Source organism: Calidris pugnax, unplaced genomic scaffold (assembly GCF_001431845.1).
Source record: "Calidris pugnax isolate Ruff unplaced genomic scaffold, ASM143184v1 scaffold15, whole genome shotgun sequence".
NCBI lineage: Eukaryota > Metazoa > Chordata > Aves > Charadriiformes > Scolopacidae > Calidris > Calidris pugnax.
In genome coordinates, this window is record NW_015090774.1 from 3,785,365 (window position 1) to 3,798,710 (window position 13,346).

The following is a 13,346-nucleotide window of genomic DNA, read 5'->3' on the forward strand; positions in this document are numbered from 1 at the left end:
TGGTAGATTTATGCCATCAATAATACAGTCTATTTTCCAATCTCTACATAAATCCTTTTAAAGATATAGTGTTCTGCTACTGATTGACAATAACTGTTGAGGTTTTTCCTACCACTAATATAGAGCCCCAAGGTATGAGAGAAGAAAATTTTGGATTTGTAATAGTGGCAAAGTACAGGCTGGATGATTAAATTAACATTAATCATTGTTGGATGTGAATTATTGTTTGAATCACAATTTAGAACTGAAGATTGATTCTTAAACATCTCCATCCATGTTGTTGTGGAGCTTGAGCACTATTTCCAGTGTTTTAACAGGGAGGAGTATAATATTTCCCCATCAGTTGAAGATTGCTGAGGTGGCAGAGCCTGCCTTCTGCCTTCCCCAGCCATCAAGGCCCTCACAGAAGATTATCTCCACGTAGGAAGAAATGATAGAATGGTTGCTGTTATCCAGCAGTCTGTACCATCACCAACGATCATACCTTCTGAATCTAACTACTTCTGAAACCAAAATAAAAGGAATCGCAGAGAGAGGTCCAAAACAGTTGGCAACAATACGAAAGTAAATGCAGAGCACAGATTAGACAGATCAGAAGATCAGGGCTGTGTCATTTACCCTTTATATTTCTTTGACAAGATTTACTGTATTTTCTGCTCTGGAATCTAAAAGGCCAATCTTTGTTTGGTAAATTAAAAGCTGACTGGAAGTTTTCAAGATGTAATATATCCATTTAGTTCTTGTTTGCAGAAAGCCTGTGAACTTTGATAGGGCAAAACCTTCAGGCTAGGAAACAATCACCTTCCCCTCATTTCCCCAGTATAAGGAATGTTTAGTTTCCCATGCATTATAAAATCCAACAATTGTCCTTCTGTGCATGCATTCCTGAAAAACCATAGGCTAGTATTAATGTTTTAACCTGACAAGTAAACAGCAACACAACAACAGTAACACATCAATAAACATGGCACAGAAATTCCATGTTTCTCCCCGGATGCTAAGACGTTGCAAATTAAATTTAGTTCCACATTACATTGTGAAAAACACATTCATAGCTTTAAAACATTTTTCATTAAATATAAATCTTAATAAATTACATAATGCTAAGCTTAAAGAAGGGTTATTTAGGTTGAAAGACTCAAACGTTAGGACATGGTAGATTTATACTTAATTGGACAATTATAATTCTTGTGTCATTATACTTACGCAACATGGCATGATCTTCAACTTCAGGATCACATGCGTTTACCACAGGCTGTTGTCTCACTCAGGAGTAAAGCTGCATAAAAAAATTAAAATGTGATTATTCAAGTGTTTGCCTTTGCAAGTGAAACATTTCTGCGCATCCTCTTATGATGTTTTTCATTTTTCCTTTAGCTATATATTTTTACAGTTAGCAGCAGAGTAGTTACATTATTTTTAATATTTACACTCAGGATAAATTGGGCATCTTTGTTTTATTTGGTTTCACTTTGTAGTAAGCTAGCATGAGCCTAGGAGCCTCTGGGACAAATTATCTTCATACCTTTCTTAATGCCTCGATAACTGTGCCTGAGTTTATACACTTCATACAATGCAGAATAACCAGACCTAAATCCAAATCAATCACTTCTTTACTTGTTTCACCTGAACTTTTTTTCCCATGTAAACCACATTGTTTTATTAAAATTTAAAGGTCATCTCAAAAAGCCATAAGAACTTCTGCCTATACAGAAGTTTCACATTATACTGCTATTACAGCCATTACATATGGCTTTCCACAGATCCTACAAAGACACAAATATTTAAAAAAACCTCATCAGTGCCCTCCAGGTAGGAAATCAAATTAATAAATTAGGTCCTGTCCTTAAATTGTTTTGATGTTTCAGTGTTGCCAGGCTCTTCCTTTAACACCAACAGGATACTTGGCAAGAAACTGTGCCCTTCTTGGTATATTAGAAATGTGATCATTAAAAGGAGCAGAGGATTGTTGTTTGAAAACTAACACTATTCTGTCAGTTTATTTTCAGCAGTTTTCTTCTTTCTTTGGAAAGAGGAAATGCAGGGTAATGATGTGTGCTAACTGACAGCTTTCCAGGAGGTGTATCATTGAGAACATTTACTGTGAAACATCAAGATAACATTCCTTTTCCTGCAAACTGTAGTGGAAAGCTGTCAAATTCTGGTCTCTTCCTGTGCATAATGAACTTCTGCTGCTGTTACATTGTTCTGACTGATGTGGGGATTATAAATGGATTATAAATTATTCTTAGGTATGTAGTCTTACCTTTGTCATTTGCATGTATTTTGGAAGTGTTTTGAACATTTATTATGCCCATAACCTAAGGTCCATAAGCTGTTCATCCTCTGTTCATCACCTGACGGGAATAAAGAGCCTATGGAAAAGCAACAGAAGGAACTTTTCTGTAAACACAGACTTTAAGCTGTAAAATGAAATTGAGTTAGCTGTTTGCATTATTTTCTTTTTCCATAGCTAATAGACTTTTTGACTTAGTCACTTTTAATCTTCTCTCTTCTTAATGTTGATATTTCCCCCCACAGGTATTACATTTTTTATGTTGGAATTTTGAAACGTCAGATAACAGCTTTCTCTCCAAAAATGTTTTTCCAAAATATATCCTGGCAATTAAGGCCAAAAGTCTTCAAAACAGACATGCCTTGTAATTGCCCTGATTTTTGAGTGCTTTTTTATGCTTGATTTTCTGAGGTATAAAGTGTCATTACCCTGGTAAACACAATGGAGATTGTGGCAGAATGGCGTTTATAGGAATCAGAGACAAACAGCTGCCACTCACCTTTGCAGCAATGGGCCTTTATCCAGAACCCACTGCAGTTAGCTTAGTTAACTTCAGATAACTTGGTTAGCTCAAGGTGACAACGTGTTAGTGAATACTTCATTTGTTAGCTTAAGATCGAGGTTTCATCAGGGTATTCACCCTGCTGAAAAATTAAGGTATCATTTTAAAAACTGATTTAAAATCTACACTCTGGCAAACAGACTGCAGATAATAAGATTTGTCTTCCAGAATATTTCTGGAAAAATCGAACACTGTTTTTTTCCCTTTCCCCTTCAGAGTGGGAAAATATCTTGACTTTCTGCCTCAGGCTATTAGATTTTGAACACTTATGTTCAGTCACTTTATTTATTTTATTTTTATTTTTTTAATTCTCTGCATACTGTTGTCAGCTCTAGCACCCTCAGAAACCTTGTTCTTGCACAAGCAGGACATGTCAAGTATCAATGTTTTACTGTCAGCATTCAGTGAGGATGCATGAGAGGGAAGGAGGATGCCAGCAATGGAAACTGGTTTCATCCATCTCTTCTGTCAAATTAGGCAGCTTTGAAACAGATAAAATTCTTGCCATTCTACTGCTAAGCATTTTAAAAATTCAGTTGTAGGGAGCTGCTGACAGATCAGAAACAGCTTTATGGAGGCTGCTATTATAATTGTTTCATAATTAAAAATGGTCTCTAGAGAAATGGAGGCATTGTAGAGTAATTTGTGCATAAACCCTCCTTTTTTCCTTTGGTGCCTCTTCGTTTAGCAAGGCTCATTCGGCAAGCGGAGGATAGATCTTACCCTTTGAAATCCAGCAATTTCCTTCATGGTCAGTTTCACCCAAGCGATGCCTGGTACTTGGGAAGCACTCCTGGATGTTTACATGAGGCCTAGAGCAGCCTTGCTGAATAAAAAAAATTAAAGAAATAAACATTAACACCTAGAAAAGGACAAAACAAATAAGAAGGATCAAGGAAAAAAAAAAGTGACAGCCTATGAAACATGCAATAGCACAAAACACTTTACACTGTGCTCCTCAGCTGTAGGTCTGAGAAGCCTCAGAATTCAAAGCTCTTCAGCAGTTGCCTCAGGCATACAAAAGGATACAGGAGAATTAACTGAAATTTGTGTAATATTTCAATGAAAAATCTAGATTTATTTTTATGTTCAATAGTTTAACAATAAAGCACGAAAAACAACTATTAATCTTTTTTCTGTTTAGTCCTTTTTATCTAACAGTGAACTATTTAAAAATTCCAATATAAAACTCACAAGTAACAAAATTCAAGAGAGAGCCTTTTTTTAAATATATTTTCACATTATTCTTTGCCCCTGTTTTCTGACTAATCTGAGACCATAACTTTTAAATGCATTTATTTGTGTAAGGCAAGCTTTTAAAAATTCAGAGGTATACAAGTTGCTGTGAAATAATAGGAAAGATAAATGTGTATTGAATATTACAACTGAATAATGTGTTACATGTATTGTATAACATGTAATTACCTGTGCTACAGTATAAGTAAGAATATTACCTGTTTATTTATACTTTTGCAAAGGTCATTACTATCTTTCTCTCCTCACTAATGACAAAATTTATGTGACTGTGGACTTCTTTACTATGAAAAAATTGTGTGAAAACGATCAATATGTAAGTATTCAAGAAACTGAACTTTTAAGAACACCCAGGCAAGATTTCTGACAAGAGTTTCCAGGAAAAAAAATAATACTATGCTTTGTGCCAACAATACATTATGTTCTATTTTGTACAGGCTCAGGATGTTTTGCTGATAAGCAAGGCTATTACATGGCCATGCATGATTTTGTGTTTTCCTCCCATCATGCAGAAATTTTTTTTCTGAACAGAATTTGAAAGCTTTCTGAATTTTCTGGAATCTGTGGACATCGTGCTGTTTGATTTGGTTCCTGGATTTCTGGAGATAATGGATAAGAAGTGACATTAGAATTGGATGCCACATCAACAGTAAAATAAGTTGATGCAATCAAGATCATTTTTAATTATAGTGAATGTGCTATCCAGATGTGTTCCATGTGCAGGAGTAAGTCAGACATGATAGATTCACAGTACCTGTATCACACCCTGTATATGCACATAATTCTATCTTGTAAATCCTGGACATAAAAATGTGAACTAGTGTATTTAAGGGGAGGTAGAGTGTAAAAGGTAACCTGCTCTCTGCCTATCCCTTCACCTTTTGTGTAAGGAAGTAGTGACCCTGTAGAAGCTGTCTCTCCACTCTTTTGGGGGTTGTTAGATATGTCTATACAGAGAAATACAGAATACTTTGACACATTAGGGACTGTTGAATATGCAAGTGGAACAATTACTACAGCTGTTGTTGGTTTTAGTTGATTTTTAATACTTTCCCTTAAATTACTTTTTACTCCATATCAAATTCTCACAACAGTCATTTCCTGGGATCACAAATTTTACCCCCAAACTGTTAAACAATGAATAAATATGAGGAAAGCGTTACCTGCTTCAGCAGCAGAAGTACAACCACTTATTTTAATCGGGTCAGCACTAGTCAGAACAGTGTAAATCACATTATTTGCTCTTGTTAAAGAAAACTCTTCGCATTTGGATGACAGATGCAAGTACAGGCAATCACAACACCAGGATTTAATCTCATTGGAACCCATACCTTGCCTCTCTATAACAAACCAGCTGAATTATACTTGCCAAGCTGTATTTCAGAAACAAACTTTCTTTAGACAGCCAGAACTTCTTCCAAAGGAATCTTGAATTTTTATGGGAGCTGAATATCTTATGTCCCTTAGGATTTGTTTACGTTGCTGTTCTGCTTTTTCATTTGTTTTCCAAAGTCAAAATTCGTACTGTTCCTAGTATCTCCTGTGGAATATTTTTTCCAATTTTGAGACTGAAATCAGGCCAAGTATAGTGAAGCAACCCTCTTCTATTCATGAATGTGGAGTAACATTCTCACCATGTGCCTTGTTCAGTGGAGTTGTTTCCTTTCCCATTTCAGCATGTCACTTTGCCTTAAGCAAGGTGAAGGAGAGTTGCTGTGTAGGGGATGGGGAAGTATTTCTTCCTCTTTTCCATCCCATCAAACATAAAACCATATGATCTACCACATTTTAAATCCTTTCAAAATCTATCCTTACATAAAGGAAAAAATATATGTGCAGTTATAGTAGCTAGTCTGCCATAAATATGCACTCCAAATTTCAATAAGCCTCTTAAGCTATTAGGTTCCATCAGCATTTGTGCACCAGCAACAAAGGTTGTTCAAGAACATCAGAATCAATAGCATATTATATCAGGAGTGTCTAACTGTTGCCCAAATTGGTACAATTATATGAGAACATAAGAATAAAATGTCAGCTAGGTAATCTTGCTCTCCATTCAATACCAGTCTGACCTGGCCACAAACATACCATCAAGTGCTGGGCACTCTAATTGAGGAAAAAATGTGGGTTAGGTAGGCAATGACCAGATGAGAGGAAAAAGAACAATTAGTAGTAACAAAATACTAGAAAACAGTGGAAAAAAATTATTAAGTCTGGGAAAAAAACAAATCAAATAAACAAAAAAAAAAAAAAACCCACCCTTTAGGAGACATGATCATAATTTTCAAATATATAAAAATCTACTGCACGTTCACTTCTTTTCCTTATAGTCCCTGAAGACAGGAAGAAAAATACTGGATGTGGGAAAGATTGTGGAATCATAAAGGAAACATGAGGAAACGCTTTCTAAAAAGTAGAAGGATAACCTCCCAAAGGAGCCTAAGTATTATGGAGGAGGACAGTATTATGTCTGTCAGGAATCTCTCAGTCCATCTGTCTGTCTACTGGAATACAGTATTAAAGGGAGATAAACTAAGGCACTTTTCTTTCCTCTGACTCTGAGATTTTTTCCATTTTAACTCTCCTTTATATGAAGAAGCATTTTCAGTCCCTGCTGTCCCTGCCTGTCAAAGAAAAACCTTAGGCAACAGCTGGCTGATCAGAAGTCAATACAACAATCAGAACAGAATGGCAATCTACAGAGCTACATCAGAGCAAGACCAGAGTAAGACGAACACCACGTTCTGAATCTTGACTTTTCTAACCATAACACAGCACACTTTTACCTAAGGCTTTCTTTAAGATCAAATGAAAAGCTGAGACAATAAGCCTAAGAAAAATCTTTCATATGCTTAGCCTTTACCTAGGGAGTTTATGCTATTGCAAGAGAAATCGAAGGAAACCCAAGCTTTATAAAACCTAACTTTAAGATTTAAGTAAACTTACTTTGAATTCCTATTCCCATATTGCAACTGTTCAAAAAAAGATTCTGAATACATCCACACAGTGGCCATACCTTTAGCTAGATCAGACTGGTGTACCTTCACCGACTTTGATGTATATACCCTGATCTACATCAGATGGAAATCTGGACCTTTTGCTTTTACACACTTCGTTGTATTTGCATTGATAAATTTTCTAGAACAAATCAGACAGAAAGTAATAACCTTTTTTTTTTCATTGCAAATTCCTAATTTACATCTTTTTTTTTCCTGCTTCTAGATTGACCTCTACAATCTAGATTTCTGTGTCTTGCTAGTCATCTGGTTTCCCTTCATAACTAGTGGAGGCATATCTAGAGTACAATTCACCCTAACAAGACTGTCCAAAATGTCAAATGAATTACACGCTGCAAATGCCTAGTTCTCTTTATTGACTGCAAAAATATCTTACGCTGATAGTACTTATATAAAATTAGGTGATTAATCTGTTATGATTAATCTGTTATTATCTCAGCTACCTCTTTAAAGATGGTTAAGACATCTCATGAGATCTGTGAAACATACAAGTTATGTGTTTGTTTTGCAAGTATCAACTTTTCCACAGTTGGAAAGCCATGGAGAGAAGCAGCCTGTTTCTCCAAAGTACATACTGTCTGGATGAATGCAGGCTTTGAACAAAAACTGATGGGTTTGCAACTCTCTTTCAGCCAGTGAGACCATGCTAAAATGTGTTTCACTACTGGGATTTCACCTGCTTTTGCCCATGAAATATCTGCACGTAAATCAAGCTTTCTGGAATTTTATACTCTCAGATAAGTAGACAAGTTGTAGGGGGATTTTTTTGTAGGAAATAGAAAAATTGGAATAATAATATTTTCAAACAAGAGAGAAACATACACTGCAGCAGTAATTAGTCAGCAAAGACAGATGATGTTCTGTATTTTAGGAAACCAGGCAGTCACAGTCATTTCCAGAAAAAAAAAATTATAAAAAGGGACATTAAACATTCAGTTACAATTAATATTTCTAACATGTCTTTGAAACTCATTTTCCATAAAACTCAGTTATTCAGATGTGCCCAGAGAATAAACACAAAAGGAAATTGAGTATTTTGTTACAAATTAATTAAAAGCCTCTGATAGTATATTGATGGACACGTGTAAGAAGCTACATAGCTATTTATTTTTTAAAAAATCAAACAAATCTTTTCAGACTTTTTTTGTCTTTTCATATTTTAACCAGATACTACTGCCATAAATTCTGTTTAGCAGAGATCCATGGTTCTGAAGTATGAAAGTCTGTTTATCTAAGCCCTTTGACTTTATTCAGTTCTGTCACGTTTATGTGCAGCTTTCTTATAATATGCTTTGGACAAATAACTTGGGGATCAGTCACTCAAAACCTGCTGTTGTTTGAAGTGCACATTTACAGTTATATCTGGTTTTAGTCAAAACAAAACTAAAACTCAAAAAAGTTACACGTCTTAATTTGAGCTGAATCCGGTGCCCTACAGTATCTAAGACAGCCACACAGGGCCTGCCGTCGCTCAGGAACTACAGGAAATCTACTCCCTTCTGGGTCACCAGCTGGAGGCTGGGTCAGACACTCAAGAACCTCTAAAACAATATTAGATGTTAATCTCCAGGCACCTCCGCCAAGCCACTGTTCTGAATAGAAAAATGCAGATTATTTTGAGGAAGAACAGTAAGACTGTCCCCTGGATGAAAGTCTTAATCTGTCTGAAGTCTGTGGGTAATTTCAAAAGAACAGTGGTTTACAGAGGCTAACAGAGGCATTAGAAGGAGGTATCCTCTGGGAGTGTTCTGGCGTGAAGGCTAGGAAGGTTAAAGCTCTCTAATAGATGCAACCTGAAATATAATACACACTCAAAGAAGAAACCTTGATAAATTTTTTCTTAGAAGAAGAAAAAAAGAAAAATCATCTGAAGGAGGGAAAAAGGAAAGGAAAAAAAAAGGAGATAAATCTAATTTGCTCTTATTTTAAGTAATTAAAACTTTTTTTCATATCTCTATATCTTTTATAAATATTCTTAAATGTTTATCTATTTTGGATATTCTAAGCAAATACTTCTATCAACATTTTACCTTAATCTGCATTGAAAAGAATGTGATTTTAAGATAAATCAATAACAGCAAGACTGGATTTTAATAAGAAGAACTGAGGCCTCCGAAATAGCAATGACCTCGTAATGCAGAAGATGCAGAGAAGTCTTTCAACAATGAGATATATTCAGGAGGACACTCCAGCATGCAGTAAGATATCAGCTGCAAACTTTCCCCAACTGAAGCCCAATTTTAAGATTTGAAGGGATAAGGTATTCTTCCGAACCAACATTAACCAAAAATTTATACTGTACTTTACCAAGCGTTTTAACAAGACAAGTGCAAAACCTTCTCAAATGCAAGCAAAACAATTTTTAAATAGATTGAAATTTTTCGTTTTTTTCCCCCACATCCTTACAGAAGCAGTATTTTTCCAGATAACATATTTCATTCCTTCATTTTTGTATCAGATCTATAACACTCTTTCAGATTTCTACTTAAACTCCAGGGCTGATCTCTTTTACAATAATAAATTGTTCCATATCTCTTCTTGATGTAGAAGTTACTAGTTAAAGTGTATGCTTTCCTCAACTGCTAAGTCAGGAGTTTGCTTTCTTGCCATAGTCAAAGCATTTCTGTTTCAGTCTGAAAGAGTATATAGCACCATCTTGGTTAACAAGCTGCCAAAGTTAAATGTACCTTGAATAAATCGTTGTTCACTTACTGTAGATTTAATGTGCTAAAGATTTCTTGGAGCACTAATTCACCATAATTATCATCTGAAGAGTTTAATGGGAAGCCTTTCTATTATAAACCAAAAAAAAAGAAAAAAAAGGAACTGATGCTTGCCCTAAAAGTGACTTTTAAATTAGTTTCAACAAGAAAATAAGATGTGCACATTTGAGAGACTATAGTGATACAAGGCAAAAGAAAATTAACAACAGAAGGATTCTTGTCTGGCTCATATCGTATCATGTCACAGATGAGTCTAAAATTACTCTCTGTGCTGAAGTTTTCTCTACAATATAATTTAGGTTGGTTTTTTGGAATTGAGTTTCTATCAGGGACCTTATGTCTTACCTTACGTCACACTATTAGTTTTAATACTTAATATCTTGTAAATAAGGAAATGCTCTTGAAATTAATTTCATATTTGTAAAGAAAGCCTGCATTTTATTTCACTTGTTTTCATATTAAGCTGTGTAATTATATCAATAGAAAATAAATTACTATTGTACTGCCCCTTTAACAGTTCTAAATTGAAGATTAAACTTGCATATGTAACACATAGTGACACTGCATCAGCAAAGATTCTGTAACTGTGATCCTCAGACCTCCTTACGGTCCAAGTAGATTTGTCTTGAAACTTCTTACTGAGCAACAAGTCTTTATATTCACTCGATACATTCCAGTAACAAACATTTATTGCTGAAAAATATATGTTTAGACACTAATCTCCCAAGAGGGTCAGAACAAGATAGAAGTACAATTATTTTTTTCTTTTAGAAAAAGGGTGAATAATTATGGAAAACAAGAAAATGAGAACAAATCAAAGTATTAAAAATGCCCCCAAATAATCATTGAAAGTTTTCCCTGCAGTTTTTCAACAAATCCTAAATACCTATCTATGCTTAAAAGTTTCCTTTCAAATAATCTATGAAGAAAAAATGGTAAGTGAAAAAAAAAACAAGTTCAAACAATAGAAGGAATGTGACTAGAGGGAGCAAATAGAGTAATTCTTCATAGAATCAAATATGGATTTAACAATTCAATAATTCAGGTATAAATAATATTTATTTGGAACTTTGGGATTATAAATCATGCAAACATAGTAAGATTTCTCTAAGTATATAAAGTAAATATTCTAATTTAGTTGTAACTTTATAAGTAATCATGCTCACTGTAATGGCATTGTCTGTGCCATTAGTGGAATTATTTAACAGAATTTGTTCCTTTGTAAAATGGTAGTAAACTTTCAAAAGTTAGTCAAGGAAGGTTCCTGCATGTTAAACATTAATATATTATGTATAATTGACTAATTACATACTGAAGATTTTAACCTTCATTAGATATTTATGATTTATGCAGAACATTAGATGCCGTTGATAGAAAATTAAATTCAAAGGCAACAGGACTCAATAATGTGCTTACTCAATGCACTGGTAACATGAGGCTCTGGCTAGCTGCAAATATTTAGAAGAGATTATCAATCTAAGAACTTCTGTTCTTTCCTGTACCAAGTTCATACTTGAGTGCCTGGTTCCTATGAGCACTCTTATAGCTTATCTGGTAAGTTTTCCACGGCGTTGCTCAATGACATATGCAAAGTGCTAAAGAACATCTTCAGGGTCCTCTATACTAGGCACAACACGGAACATGAAGAAGGGAAACAAAAAGAAAAGTATCTCTGTCTTCCAACTTCTCATGCAAGAATCCACAGCAATGCAGAATCCCTAAAAACTGTGCCCACAGTCTTTTGTGTGTCTGTGTGTGTCATTTTTGACTAGCTTGACTACAGAGGGAGCTGGGGGACAGTTCTCTGAGGAAATGTTCTCCCACAGGTGTAGTTTGTTCACATCCTCCAAATACTGTTACAGTACTGAAAAGGGACAAGGGCGGAGAAATCATTTGCTCCATCCTTAAGTGCCAAAGAACTTCCTCTCAAAATCAGTGTGATATGAATGTGTTATAGCTATCACAATTACTGCTAACTGCCAGTTATGGAACTTTTCCCAGCTTTATAGTCCAAGCTTCTGCCTGCTGCTACACCAGTGTACAAATCTGAAACAAAACAGCAGAGGAGCTATTTCCTCCTATCTCTTGCATGAGAAAATAGACTGGCTGGATCTGTAATGCACTGAAATACACCAGGAGGGCTGCCTAGCTAATGAACCAACCCAGCCAACGTCTGGCATGGAACAGGGTACAAACTGCTGAAAGAGGTACGTATCATCTCCTGGCAAGACAGCACACAGTCTGCTATAAAGCCATCTATCATGCTGTCAAAGGTATCAAATCAGCACTGCTGCAGAGGGATCCCTGCCATTGTGACAGAGGCTTTTTCCTACCATGTAGTGCCACCTAACTATCAGACACCTAGCTTAGCTTTAACTTTCAGTCCAACAAATACCTGTCATTGCTTTTCCCTCTGGCAACCTTTCTTCTTCCTCGCATTTCAGACATGAAAAATGGAAAAAAATTTACATGTTCATTAATCACTCAACACAGATACCAATCTGTTAATGGAAAATTAATTGGCAAGATGAAATAATCTTTGAAATCCATCATCTAAGCACAAGCCGTGGACATTGCTGTTGTTGCTTTCTTGCCGGTTGCTGAAACAACTTAGAGTAGAACTGAGATAAATTTTCCAGGTAATAAATCTAGTCTGTTCTGATGCTGACATATTTCATGTCTTCTTGATATTACAAGAAACCGTGAAAATAATTTTGCTTAGGAGAATTTTCTGGACTGAGATATTATGACAGTCTTATCTTTTTAAATTTTGAATTCTACAAAGAAAATCCATTACTTTTTGACAAACCAAATTGCCAGCACAGCATAGGAACTAACCATAATAATGGATAAAGGTCATGTCTGATACAGATAACAAACTTTAAAGAAATTTGGACAAGACCCTCTTGTTATGATGGATACTATATTAGCCATTATATCAATGTAACAGCAACCTATGTGTAAGAGGAAGAGGAACAGTCTGAAGATAATGAAGCAGACAATGCAAAGACTGGTGGGCCTAAAGTTAAGAGAACGCCTACTGGAAATCCCTTTTCATGTAGCCAGAACTCAAGACTTACTTTTAGATCATTTAATCATTTATTTGTCTGGCTTGACAGATCCTTTGCTTCTGGCCTCAGTCCTAGATTGAAGAAAAACCTCAGCATTTACGCATGTTCCAGTCACTCCTCCAGCTGACAAAGCCAGTGATCTTAGGTACGTTCTCCCTCACCTTTCCCATGCAAAATGTGACTTCGGTCACACTTCATTTATTAGAAGTTGTCTTTGAGCATTATGTGCAAAGATTGATTTTATTGCTGCCAGTTTTAAAAAAATATCTTCCAAAGCAAAGAGCTTTTATAAGGCCCTCCCAGGACTTCAGTTCTGCTTCCGTCTTTCTGGATGGTATGTCCTTACCGGGAAAGCTTTCTTCTCAAACCCATCAACAGATGTCACAGTATTTGCATTCAGAATTAAATCCAAGAAACTCCTCA

General features: G+C 35.5%; 1 long non-coding RNA gene across 3 annotated transcripts in view; it reads right to left on the reverse strand.

The window, feature by feature from the left end:
- Positions 1-13,346, reverse strand: part of LOC106890117 — a 102,916-nt gene that overhangs the window by 61,142 nt on the left and 28,428 nt on the right. For all 3 annotated transcript variants that reach the window (XR_001412468.1, XR_001412471.1, XR_001412469.1), the window contains exons 4-6: positions 3,582-3,684; positions 2,267-2,375; positions 1,207-1,279 (exon numbers count right to left, since the gene is read on the reverse strand). This is a non-coding gene — a long non-coding RNA (uncharacterized LOC106890117). The remainder of the gene's footprint in view (positions 1-1,206; positions 1,280-2,266; positions 2,376-3,581; positions 3,685-13,346) is intronic.